Genomic DNA, 14,485 nt, shown 5'->3' on the forward strand with positions numbered 1-14,485 from the left:
CCCTCTCAGAGAGTTGCTCTTAAGACTGAAACAAAACATCAAGTGGAATAGGACTCTTACCTCTCTGATTCTAAACTTCTGTAGTGAGAACACAGTTAGCCTTATATTGGAGGGCATGAAGGTCTTCAATGGGTACATATCCTGTACACAATGGGCACTGAGTTCCCAGAAGCTTGCAGGATGGAGGAAGCACTTCTAAATGGGAAAGAAGAGGATCAAAGGGATGCTGACAGCACTAAAAACAAATGGTCTACTACATAATTTCCCTATTATTAGACATCATCTCTGTAATTAATACAAAACAAATAAGGCAGACTCCTAGGGTCACGTGGAAGAAATGTTACCATCATATAAAAAATATATTTTGTTATGATCTTTTATACTGAAGAATCTAGTCTATGCAGATGACATCTGTACTTTTTGAACAGAATCTCAGTTCCTAGGACATCTATTTCTTCCAGAAATTAAGGAAAAATAATGAAGATAACATTATCTAGAACAGATACACCCAAGTCTGAGTGGCTCAGTTGGTTAAGCAGTTGCCTTCTGCTGGGGTCATGATGCCGGAGTCCTGGGACTGAGCCTCACATCAGGCTCCCTGCCTGGCGGGGAGCCTGCTACTCCCTCTCTTCCTGCCACTCCCCCTGCTTGTGTGCTCTGGCTCTCTTTCTGTCAAATAAATGGATAGAATCTTTAAAAAAAAAAAAGAATCTAAATAAGAGGAGAAACATACCACATTCATGTATGAGGAGATTATAAAGACGATAGCTCTCCAAAAATTAAATCTACGCATTCAATGCCATTCCAACTGCAATTCCAATGGTAGTCATGGTGAGGACTTGACAAGTTGTTTCTAAAGGTCTCCTGGAAGAATAAGTACATAAAAATAAAGCCATTTTTTTTTAAAGAATGAGGGACTTGCTGTACTACAGTTATTAAGAACTAGGCATGTACAAAAGAATAGCAACCACACTAATCACAATGTGATAAAACAATATATTTTATATATTATAAAATATGTGCTCTCTGTCTCTGTCAAATAAATAAATAAAATCTTTAAAATAATGTAAATTATGATCAAACACACTTTTAAAAAGATTTTATTTATTTATTTGACAGACAGAGATCACAAGTAAGCAGAGAGGCAGGCAGAGAGGGGGGCGGGAGCAGGCTCCCTGCTGAGCAGAGAGCCTGATGAAGGACTTGATCCCAGGACCCTGAGATCATGACCTGAGCTGAAGGCAGAGGCTTTAACCTACTAAGCCACCCAGGCACCCCTGATCAAACACACTAAACATACAATTAAACAAGAACACCACTTATGAGATTCAGCCAGTACTACAGAGAACCTTATGTTCTTATTTATTATAAAATAATGAAAAAGAATTACTCAGTAAACATGACAAATATAATGGAAGTCAAACAAAAGTGAGAAGAGCACACAAAGAATATGTGAATAGATTAATGGCCAAAACTTGCCAAATCTGATGAAAAAGTATTAATCTATATACATTATGCAAGAAGATCAGTATATGCCAAGAAGGATAAACTCAAAGACATTCAAATCAAATCTAGACTCATAATAACCAAATTGTCAAAGTGACTTCAGAATCTTGAATGCAGCAAGAGAAAAACAACTCATCATATGTAATGGATCTTAAGTAAGTTTTCATAAACCACAGAGACCAGAAAATAGTGGGATGATTATATTCAAACTACTGAAGGAAAAAGACCGTTGACGGAGAATTCTGTATCCAGCAAAACTATCCTTGAGAAGTGAAGGAGAAATGACATTCCGTGATACACAAAAGTTAAAAGAATTCAGTGCTAATAGACACGCCCTCAAGGGGTACAAAAGCGTCCTACAGGCAGCAAAGAAAGGACACTAGACAGTAACTCATATATACATGAAAAATAAAGAGGACAAGTACAAGTAACTGCATAAATAAATTTAAAAGACAAAAAAAATCTATTTTTATTTGTAACATTTTTTGCTCATTTCTGACTTGAAGACAGTAGCATAAACAAGTAACTAGAAAATTACCTTGAGGTATTTACATTATATACAGATGTAATTTGCATAATAGTAACAGCACAAAGAAGAGGGGAGGGAACAAAGATATAGTGGAGCTAATTTTGTATACAATTGAAATTAAGTTGATATTAATCTGAAAACAATTATTTTAAGTAAGATGTTCCCTGAAATATCCGAGCAACCATGAAAAGAGTATTAGAAAATACAGTACAAGAAACAAAGGAATTAAAATGGTACACAAAAGAAGGCAGTAATAAATGAACAGAGAAACAAAAATTCTTAGACACACGGAAACAAACTGGAAAAGAACAGACATCAGTCCTACATGAGCAGTATGTTTAATTACATTAAACATAAAAAGACACAACCAAATCTGACTCAAGAAGAAAAATCTGAATAGACCTATAAAAATACATATGGTAATTAATCTATATAAGTCCCAAAGAGTCCTTGAACAGATGACTTTAATGGTAATAGGTGAAACGTTTAAAGAATACCAATCCCTTGCTTAATGTTCCAAAAAAAATATTCGAGGAGACACTTCCCAACTCATTCTATGAGGTCCACATTAGCCTGATAACAAAGCTAGACAAAGATAAAATGAGGAAAACAGAGCAAGCTACCTTTTGAATATAGATTTCCCAAAAATGTCCAACATAACAGGAGCAAACTAAATCTGGAAATGAAAGTGATTATATACATGACCAAGTCAGATTTACCTCAGTAAAGCAAAGTTGGCTTAGTATTGGAAAATCAATGAATCTAACACACTATTTTTACAGAATAAAGAGGAAACCTCATGATCATATCAACAAATGTAGAAAACATTTGAAAATTTCATGACAACAACTCATGATTTAAAAAACCAAAAACCTCAACAAACTAGGAACAGAAGGGAATTTTCTACACTTGACAAACGGAATCTACAAAAACTGTACAGCTATCATTTTAACTGATGGAAAAAAGCAAGTGTATTTTCACTAAGACAACGAAGCCTGCTCTTGCCAATACTGTATAGGAGGTTTTATCCAGAATAATTAGGCAGAAAAAAGAAATAAAAACCAATGAGATTAGAAAGAAAGAAGTACAGTGATCTGTATTTGTAGGGGATATAAGCTTATACATAAAAATCTCAAGGAATCTACCAATTAAAAAAAACCCCATACCCCACCTAATATTAAAACTATTAGAATAAAAAGAAGCAACTCTAGTGAGTTCAGAAAGCTTAGAACATACAATATCAATTAAGAATAATTTTACTTTATACATTAGCAATGAACAATCAAAACAAAATAACAATTCTATTTTTAATATCAGAAAATGCAGAACATTTAGAATAATTTTTATATGGAAATATAAGACTTCTTATTCTGACAATTACAATGTTGAAGGAGATTAAACACTATATGAATGGAAAGACATCCCATGTTAATGGACTAAGAGAACAACAGTTAACATGGCAAAACTCCACAAAGTGATCTAAGGTTAAATGTGATGTTCATCAAAATTCCAGCTCTTATTTTATAACCATTGACAAAATGATCCTAAAATTCATATAGAAACTCAGCGTCCAACAATCATGAACCAAGCTGGGAGGATTCATACTTCCAGATTTCAAAATTTACTATAAAACTAAAATAATAAAGACTGTGTGATCTGGATATAAGGATATAGAGATAAATGAAAAAACTCACAGGCCCCAAATAAACCCTTGAATTTAGAATCAATGGATTTTCAATATAGGTATCAAGATAATTCAATAAGATAGTCTTTTCAATAAATGGTGGTAGGACAATTATATATCTAACATGCGGAAGGATAAAGTTGAACTTACACCTCACAGCATATATAAAAATAAATGCCAAATGGATCAGACCTCAATATAATGGTTTCTTTGTTATGACACCAAATCAAAAGTGACCAAAAACTAGATAAAATGGATTTCATCAATATTAAAAATTTACATACTGCAAACAGGAAAGTTAAAAGACAACACAGAGAATGGAAAAATATTTGCAAATCGAAGTACCAAATAGGGGTCTATTATCGAGGTATAGAAAGAATTATCACAACAAAACCACAAAAAAGACAAATAACCCAATTCTAACAAAGGATTTGAATAAACATTTCTGCAAAGAAATACAAATGGCCAATGAGCACATAAAAAGTTGCTCAATGCAGAAATAGTAAAAACCAGTGAGATACTTCACATCCACTAGGATGGCTATTATGAAATACCAAAAGTAACAAGTGAGAATGGGGATAAGTTGAAATTCTCATACATTGCTCGTGATACCGTAAAATGGTGCAGTCACTTTATAAAGTTTGTCAAAATTACTCACATTATAATAGAGTTGTCATACTACAAAGCTATCTCACTGCTAAGTGTATGTATACCAAAGGAAATGAAAAGATGTTCACATGAAAACTTGTACACAAATGTTTATACCACTATTTGTTGAAAGTCAAAAGGTGGAAACCCAAATGTCCTTCAAGAGATGAAAAGAAATGAAGTTAATCCATAAAGTGGAATGTTATTCAACATAAAAACGGATGAAATACTAACATATACCATAATATGGGTAAACCACCAAAACATGCTATGTGATAGAAGATGTCAACATAAAGGCTACATATTGTAGGATTCCATTCATATGAATGTCTAGAACAGACCAACCCACAGGGACAAAAGTTAGATTAGCGGTTGCAGGGATTGCAGAAGAGGAAAATGAGGAATTACTGCTAATAGGTATGGGGCTTCTTTCTGGGGTGATAAAAATGTTTTACAGTAGTACAGAAATGATGATTGTACATTTCTATGAATATATTAAAAGGCACTGAAATGTAAAAAAGTAATTTCATAGTATATGAACTATATCACAGTTACTATTGTTTTTTTAAAAGAAGTTATTTGCCTTATTCAGAGTTACACTGATTAGCAGGGTTGCTTAAATAGACATGTAATCTTTTTTAAAAAAGATTTTATTTATTTATTTGATAGAGAGATCACAATAGGTAAGAGGCAGGCCAAGAGAAGAGGGGGAAGCAGGCTCTCTGCTGAGCAGAGAGCCTGATGCGGGGCTTGATCCCAGGACCCTGAGATTATGACCTAAGCCAAAGGCAGAGGCTTAACTCACTGAGCCACCCAGGTACCCCAGCATTTAATCTTTTAAACCATTTCATCCTATGACAAAATTGAGAGGACACTTGTTAGCTATAACCCTACTGACAAGTTGCCGCCAAATAGTGGTTACCAGTATCCTGGCCATGAATGCAGGTAAGTATTTGTCAAAGTATCAAACTGCCCAGTATGTGTAGGCATAACATGTAAACATGTAAGTAAAGATTAGAGATAAAGGAATACCACACAGAGATTAGCCCTGTCATTGAAATATTTTCATCCACTAGGAGACATAAGTTTTCCAGTGACACCACGAAGTCAAAAGATGATCCCATATTTCAACTGGGCTAAATAACGATCTAGTAGTGAAGTGGCAGAGGCAAGACTTGACAAAGAGTCACTACAGAACCTCAAAACCAGAAGGTACTCCATCATTTGAACACAGGTGGTAAGAAAATCTTAGCAGGACCATATCGACAATACAGAGGAACTGCTGAGTCAACAACTAGACAACATATATTTCTGGCAACAGACAGGAAAATCTGACAGCTCTCAACCAAACAAGACAGTGAAATACCAAAACTTTCTTAATGTGGAAAAAGTCTAAGACTTACCAAATATATTTGATTACCTTGGTGACCATGGTTTAGATGGTCTATTCAACAAATGACGGCTCACCATGCTAAAATTCTGGGTACATTTTTTTGATTAAGTGAATTATGACAGTTTAACAACTCACGGACCTATGGTTCAACTCACGGACCTATGGTTTCGTAACATGACAAAGAACAGTCCTTCCAGAACCACTCAACCCATGGTTGGCAGATCCTAATGCCTAGTGTTTTACTAACAGACAAAATTCCAGGCAGTCAACTAAGGGGACAAAGGTAAATAGTTAATACTAAACAGTAACAGCTGAATAGTTATTACTACTAGAATATACCCAATCTACATAGCAATACTGAACTAAAAGTAAACAATGAACAGTTAAACACGTGGAGCACTGTAATGTGCTGGGCAACACAGGTGCCAACACGAAAGCACAATAATTTGCAGCAAATTCTTTAAAAGCCTCATCGCATTGGCATAGAACTGAGGGATTCTGATGAAATGCAACCAGAAGACCCTCATAAGCTGGCATGTAATGCCACCCCTAAAGGAACAATGCAGAGCAGACCATCAGGAACTCCATAAAGCCAGACTGTTATTTCAAAGCCTCTAGGCAGCATCGTCAAATAAAGGGAAGAGGACTGAAGTTAAAGTACAGGACATTAGTAACACAAGTTAATGTAATATGGAAATATGTGAAAGTATAGCTATCCAGGTTTTTGATATCTATCCCAGTGTCTGATCAGAATGCCAAATTTCCCATAGAAAGCTGCCACCTGATAGGAGTCTATATTACTGCACCACAAAATATGGTTAATGTCTCAGTATTTTGAAAAGTGGGTGTCCAACCTGTAATTTTATTGGGCAACATGACAGTACTAATTGCACAGGATGGAACTAGCCCAACTCGGTAATAGGTTTTCTAATGAAAATTAAATACTGCACCTAAAAACATAGTGACTGGTGTATCGCTATGTGTTTATACATGTATGTATGAATACAGATCCAAAAATCAAAAGCCCTTAAGAAACAATTTTTTTAATAATTTTTTTTTTAACTAAAAATTTACTAGGTCTAAACTTTGGAGCAGAGCTGTGCACCAGAAACTTCCAAAGGACAAGGTCACAATTACATATAAAAGATTTGCTTCTCCTTTGTCCACACAGAAACCCAAATTAGAAATTCATCACAACCATATACATGGCAAGATAATCCTTTGCTGAGTTTAGCTGCTGACTGGGTGTTAAATCCTGTCTGAAGAATCAATTCAGGGGTGCCTGGGTGGCTCAGTGGGTTAATGCCTCTGCCTTCAGCTCAGGTCGTGATCCCGGGGTCCTGGGATGGAGCCCCACATCAGGCTCTCTGCTCAGCAAGGAGCCTGCTTCCTCCCCACCCCCTCTCTATCTGCCTCTGCCTGCTTCTGATATTTGTATGTCAAATAAAGAAAGAAAGAAAGAAAGAAAGAAAGAAAGAAAGAAAGAAAAAAAGAATCAATTCAGCTAGAAAAATAACAGCAGCACCATGTCTGAGACGTGTATCCTACTTCAGGACCGTGATTCTCCAGTGGTGGCTGTCGGCAACGCAACAAAGCAGTGTCTACAAGAGCATGCTCAGGAGGGGCAGATGGATAATTAGAAGAGAGGGATGGCGGTAGCTCACTTTCTTTTCTTTTTTTAAAGCTTTTATTTAAATTCCACTTAGTTAACTTTGTCATATTTTTCAGGTGTACAACACAGTGATTCCAGACTTTCATACATTACCTGATGCTCATTGCAAGCACACCCTTTAATCCCGATCACCTATTTCACCCATGTGCCCACCGACCTTTCTTTCTGGTAACCATCAGCAGTCAAGAGTCTGCAAACTTTCAAGAAAACAAAATATTCCAAAAGCATTTACTAAAAAACCTACTAAACTTAGCTGCACTACCAATGTAGGGAACTGGCTGTAAAATCTTAACTTTATGAAAATGTATGTAGTATGTCTTAAGCAGCAGACTGCTGGAAAGGAACAATAATGGCTACTGACTGTGACAGATATTCAAGAACTAAAAAAATACAACGCAGCCCATCAGCAGATAGTTGAGAACCACATGTTTAGAAGAACCCCGGTTGGCTCAGACCCAAAGTGCTAGCACTGTACTAAAACAACGTCCTCTTCACTTGCACGAAGACTGTCCTTAAAGCCAGTGTGTGGAGATGCAATTGTAATCGTTTGGTTCCCCCAGAGAAGGGGCAACACAGGTGAAAAAGCTGTATTAGAACCCTTTCAGACAGGAAACATGCTGAAGATAGGAACTCAGACTAAACAGGCATTAAAAGAATTCCATCACCTAAAAGATTGGTCCATATTTGTTGATGGCAAACTCCCACCTGGAGTTTTGCTTTTTATCTCACTTGAGGAGAAATCAATATTGTCCTGAGGCTATTCTAATTTATCAGTATTGAGGTGTGATGGAGGCACTTCACCATATGCCGAGCAGTTCTAGAAAGGACCTGTGCATGGAGGGGGTCCAGGCCAGACTACAGGGAGACCTACATGTTTCTGATTCACATACTCTAGTGCAAAACAGGCATGGAGCGATGAAGGTAAACCGACCTTAACTTCCAAGGATGAGAGATCTTCACTCCCAGCATGGGGCTTCTTTTAATCATTAAAAAGGCCAAGCGCGAAGCTTGAATCCCAGCCACACTCCAAGGACACAGTAGTAAGTATTCCTCCCTCCTTGTGGGAAGCTTGCCTGGTTTGTAGTTAACCCATGCATAAAACTAGACACTTTTCAGTTAATAATGCCCCTTTTTCCTTCTCTCTTTTGTGGAGTCTAAAACTGACAATTCAGAAGCTGGTTTTATTCCCACCTCTGCCAGTATCACTTTTAAAGCTTAATACGAACCAATCTTTTTGACAGGTAATTGATGGTGAGATGTGAGCCATGAAATGAAAAGGAAGCTTACGGGGACCTTTTAAAGATGAAGCACAGTAAAAGCACCTCATCCAAAGGACAGACAATTCCTATATAGAGAGGGTACTGAATACAAAGTGCACCAGGCATTCTGGCTGGCAATGATCAAAGATTACCTTTATCATGTTATTGGCATCAAAAAGCATTTTAGGCTAAGTGTTCCACAAACAAAAGGCATCAGGCTCATCCCTCCTCCCGAAGAAGGCAGGGCTAGTTGTTCTTTTTACTGCAAAACTGTTCCGATGATTCTTGGGGTCAACGCCTACAACCACCCTTCTGGCAAAAAGCCATGTTACTACATTCTTTACCACATGCTCTCGCCCTAACATAAGGTATGGGATTTCTTAAATCCTTTATTTTGGAATCTCATCCAAGACCTCCTAACTTAGAGTACACCCTGCACTCCTAGACTTAGTTAAAAGGCAGTAGGGTAGGGTACCTGAGTGGCTCAGTGGGTTGAACTTCCCACTGTTGATTTCAGCTCAGGTTATGATCTCAGGGTTGTGGGATTGAGCCCCGCATTGGGCTTTGCACTCACTGGGGAGTCTGTTTGAGATTCTCTCTTTTCCTCTGCCTCTCCCCTGCATCCTTGCTCTAAAATAAACAAATCTTTTTCAAAAAAGCAATTTTTAAAGAGTTCCTGACCTTCCTAGGATCATAGTCACCACCAGACAGTGAAAAGGACCTCATTTTTTTTTTTAACCCACAACTAAAGCATCATTGATAAAGAAGAGAGAGGCCCTATAAAGAAGAGACTTTGGGGCCAAAATGCCTGATTCTGTGACATTTGGGGGCAATGTTACTGAGCTAACTGACCTCAATTACCCCATCTGAAAAAATAAGGGATAATATTAGAATATACATCCTGAGCATTAAAACCGAGTTGATGCAGATGTACAACAGTGTGTAATACTTACTGTGTATGCTCAGTTAATGTGAACTGTTATCAAAAGACTACTAAAAAAAATACTGCATAAAAATGGAATGCTGCCTGAAACAGAATAAGTAAGGGACAATTAAGCAACAGTGAAATGAGAAAAAAATTGTTGAATTTAGTGAGAAGTGCTGGAAAAACTAATTAAAAGGGTAAAATACTCTTATGATCATTTAAAGTGTGTCATTTCGTGAAAGAGAAAGGAACAGAGCCATCTCATTACACAGGGCTGTCTTGGAAAGCAAAGAATAGTGGATGATAGCAGGGCACAGGATGATTGTTTGCGAGAGGTGAGAATGAATTCAGTGTGAAGAGATATAGGGGGTATATGAACAATATCTGCACACAAGCAGGGGGAGCAGCAGGCAGAGGGAGAAGCAGGATCCCCACTGAGCAGGGAACCTGATGTGGGACTCAATCCCAGGACCCTGAGCCAAAGGCAGACACTTAACCAACTAGCCACCGATCCCTCCCTATGGAATCTTAGCACCAAATTTATATTTGGGTTATGTGCTTCTATATCATTATAAGAGATTGTTCTACATATTTCTTTCATTTTTTCAGCTTGCATCAGGCTGTTTTTCTACAATATGCGGTCTATATAACAAGACTATTGACTTATGCATGTAGAGACTATCTGTGAAATTAGGAACAATACCTGTATCTGGAAAGAAGTAAGACTGAGGACTAGAAAACTACGGGTGGGAAGGAAACTTTTAACTGAATTAACTTTAGTAAAAATTGAATTTTATACTATTTACCATTTGCACATATTGTTTTTGAAAAACAATCTATAAGAGGAAGACTAGAACATTTTCAGAGGGTAATTTAGCAACCCAACTAATCAAATTGTAACAACTATCTACTCTTAAAAAAAAGAAAACAACTATCTACTCTTTACTCATAAATTATGATACAGAATTACTAGTACAAGTACCCAAAAACAACTGTATAAGATAAAAAATATAAATAAATGTGTAGGGCGCCTGGGTGGCTCAGGTCGTGATCTCAGGGTCCGAGGATCGAGTCCCACATCAGGCTCTCTGCTCAGCAGGGAGCCTGCTTCCCTCTCCGTCTCTCTCTCTGCCTGCATCTCTGCCTACTTGTCAAATAAGTAGGCGTCTCTGCCTAGTCTGTCAAATAAATAAATAAAACCTTTAAAAAAATAAAAAAAACATAAATAAATGTGTAACACATTGTTTGCATTTAGGAGATGATACATATAGTATCATATATATGTGTATTGGTACTGTATCCACACCAACATTTATTCAATAGTTAATGAGCATCTACTACATGCCAGGCAGTTTTAAGAGTTGGAATCACATCTAAAAGTACAAAAATCCTCTGTCTACAGATGCACAAACCCTTGTATATATATCAGCAAGAAGCTTATATATCAGCAACAGCAACCAAGCTGCCACTAGGCTGCCAAATTAATCAGGCGTTATAGGAAAATACACCAAAGCAAGTTGGCAGGCTACCTTATATAATTCCAACCTAACTGGAGTCTCAAGTGTTAATGCTTAGCGGACTCCTACAAATTCTAAAATACACCTTTGATCTCCATGACTCTGGTAGAAATTCACTGGTTTTAAGAGGTTCATACAACTTGTTGAAAGTGGTTAAGTCTATAGCTTACGTTTTAACAATGTAATTTCAGATCCAGGGTGCAATGCTTATATAATATGATATAACAATTATTTGAGCTCAGGTACTGACAGACATATTGTGTAGTCCCTTAACTAGAAAATAATCAATCCCAAAGTATCAAATTATCAATTAACAATCATTCACTAAAATTACTACCATTCTGGGTCAAAGAAATGCCCAAGGAGAACTTAAGTCAGACACTTGACATTACTTCAACAGATTTTTAAGTTTCTACAAAATGAAAATAATCTGGAAATCACTCTAGGGTACCAAAGTACCATGACTCCAGGAGAAAGAAATGGATGATGACCAATAGCTTAATATGGAATAAAAGTGGGCAAAATTTTATCTAGGAACATCATGAAAAAGGCTACATTTATGAGTGACATGATTCCTTGTGCAAAATTATGGTAATTTTAGCAGAACACCTAATGTACAAAATCAGGTCCCTTGGAACCTCTAATAGTTTAAACTTAAGCCCTAAAAATATTATTTGGTGGCTATTATATATAGTGCTAAGTCTGTTAGCAACAATATGGATGAAGCTAGACAGTATAAATGCTAATAAGTAAAATAAGTCAGAGAAAGACAAATACTACATGTTTTCACTCATATGTGAAAATTAAGAAACAAAACAAAATGAAAAAGGAAAAAAAAAGAGACCATAAAACAAACTCTTAACTATAGAGAACAAATTGATGGTTATCAGAAGGGGAGTGGGTGGGGAATGGATGAAATAGGTGAAGGGGATTAAGAGTACACTTACCTTGATGAACACTGAGTTGAACACTGAGTAATAAATATATGGAGTTGCTGAACCCCTGTATGGTACACCTGAAACTAATACAACACTGTATGTTAATTATCCTGGAATTAAAATTTAAAAATACAATTAATTTTTTAAAAAAGATTATTTATTTATTTATTTATTTGAGAGAGAGCATGAGAAGAGAGAAGGTCAGAGGGAGAAGCAGATGCTCCATGCAGCCGGGAGCCGATGCAGAACTCGATCCTGGGACTCCGGGATCATGACTTGAGCTGAAGGCAGTCACCCAACCAAATGAGCCACCCAGGCACCCAAAAAATACAATTAATTTAAAAAAAGAAATTTTGAGTCAGCAAAAGCTCAAGGGTAAAGAAGGACACAGGAGGGAACAAAAACAATCAAAGGCAGGGTGATAGAGCAGAAATGTAGACCAAATATACCCAATGAAGAAACAGAGGGTTTTTCCAGATGTCTCCATTTTCCTGATGGCTTTCTAATTTCCAGCCAAGAGAGGCACAGCCAACTCAGCGATTCCTTTCATGGATTTCTACCAAAATCCCTACCTCCCTTACTGCTCACTATCTCCTGCAGCCTTGCAAATTATGATCCTCTCATTGGATCTATCATGTTTGCTCCTCGTAACAAAAACCTTACAAAACCAGAGATAAAATACAAAACTGTGTAATAAATTTGTTTTGTCCTGTTGATAGCACAGAGCTCCAAAAAACGGAGAGAAAATGAGTATTCTTTTGTTATTCATAAGAAGCCCCTTTTGACCACAACTGAGTTTATGCTTATGAGGTGACTCAAGGCGGGCCTTAGGATAGTTTAAAGAGAGACAGGACGGCCATGCCAGCAAGACCATGCACAAGATTAGAATTTTCAGCCCCAGCTCCTAGACCTCTAAGGAGAGAAGGGCTAGAGACTGAACTTAATCAAGTGGCCAACAACACAAGAAGACCCCCAATAAAACTCTGAACACCCAGACTTCAGGGATCTTCCTGATTATGGTAAACATTGATGTGCCAAAAAGGCGACATTAATGGAGTCAAAGGCGAGAAGAGTACAGAAGGTCCTTACCTAGAACACTGCGCCCCCCACCCCATGCCCCCCAAGACCTTGTCCTGTGCATCTCTTTCATTTGGCTGTTTCCGAGCTGTACCCTTTATAATAAAACTCTAAGTATAGTGCTTTCAGGGAGTTCTGGAAACTGTTCTAGCAAATTAACAAACATGAAATGGCCATGGGAACCCCCGAATTGAGCCAGCTGGTCAGAAATACAGATGGCCTTAAGACTTGATGAAGAGAAGGCAATTTTCAGGAAGGCTCTGCTCTTAACTTCTAGGATACAGCATGAACTTGGGGTAGTTGGTCTCAGAAATGAATTGAATTGCAGGACAGCCAGGTAGTGACAGAACAGTATCAATCTCTCATTGTTAAACTACTAAATAAGTAAATTATTTACTTTTCCTCAACACAGTATATTTTCATTAAGAAAAAGAAAATTGGGGTGCCTGGGTGGCTCAGTGGGTTAAAGCCTCTGCCTTTGGCTCAGGTCATGGTCTCAGGGTCCTGGAATCGAGCCCTGCATCGGGCTCTCTGCTCAGCAGGGAGCCTGCTTCCCTTCCTCTTTCTGCCTGCCTCTCTGCCTACTTGTGATCTCTCTCTCTGTCAAATAAATAAATCTTTAAAAAAGAAAAGAAAAAAATCAAGGAAACCACAATACCCCTCTACTCCTGCAAAATAACAATTACTTAGCTAAACCTGCCTCAAAAGATAACTAATGTTAACGTTTTGGTGTACAGATTTCAACTTTTTAAAAAAAGATTTATTTATTCATTTGAGAGAGAATGAGAGCGAGTGTGAGCAAGGGGAGGCAGAGAGAGGGGGAGACAAGCGGACACCCCCCACTGTGTAGCGTGCTCAACCTGGGGCTCGATCCCAGGACCTCCTGATCAGGACCTGAGCCAAAACCAAGAGGTGGATGTTTAACCAACTGAGCCATCCAGGGGCCCCTTAACATTTTTAACTTTACCAGGAAAATGCATCAAAAAGGTTACAGCAATTTGTTTAATTTCTGATAATGGGCAAAAACAGGATTACCTAAATTGAATTATGTCCAAACAGCACAGTTAATCTGTTTTTAAATCTCTTGGCCCGTTATTTTAAACCAACTTTGTTTTCTAATTAAATTTATGTGAGACCACAGAACAAAAATTTCACACTCCCTAGACTTCTTTTTTTTTATTTTAAGATTTTATTTATTTATTTGACAGACAGAAATCACAAGTAGGCAGATAGGCAGGCAGAGAGAGAGAGAAAGAGAGAGAGAGAGGAGGAAGCAGGCGCCCCGCTGAGCACAGAGCCTGATGCGGGGCTCTATTCCTGGACACCAGGATCATAAC

The 14,485-nt window shown here is 37.5% G+C and overlaps 1 long non-coding RNA gene across 9 annotated transcripts in view; it reads right to left on the reverse strand.

The window, feature by feature from the left end:
* Positions 1 to 14,485, reverse strand: part of LOC131820867 (uncharacterized) — a 45,735-nt gene that overhangs the window by 9,291 nt on the left and 21,959 nt on the right. For 7 of the 9 annotated variants that reach the window (XR_009349801.1, XR_009349799.1, XR_009349800.1 and 4 more), the window contains 3 exons: positions 12,081 to 12,154; positions 734 to 864; positions 61 to 195 (listed from right to left, as the gene is read on the reverse strand). This is a non-coding gene — a long non-coding RNA (uncharacterized LOC131820867). The remainder of the gene's footprint in view (positions 1 to 60; positions 196 to 733; positions 865 to 12,080; positions 12,155 to 14,485) is intronic. The other 2 variants (XR_009349806.1, XR_009349803.1) reach the window with 1 other exon arrangement.

Source organism: Mustela lutreola, chromosome X, assembly GCF_030435805.1.
Source record: "Mustela lutreola isolate mMusLut2 chromosome X, mMusLut2.pri, whole genome shotgun sequence".
Lineage (NCBI taxonomy): Eukaryota > Metazoa > Chordata > Mammalia > Carnivora > Mustelidae > Mustela > Mustela lutreola.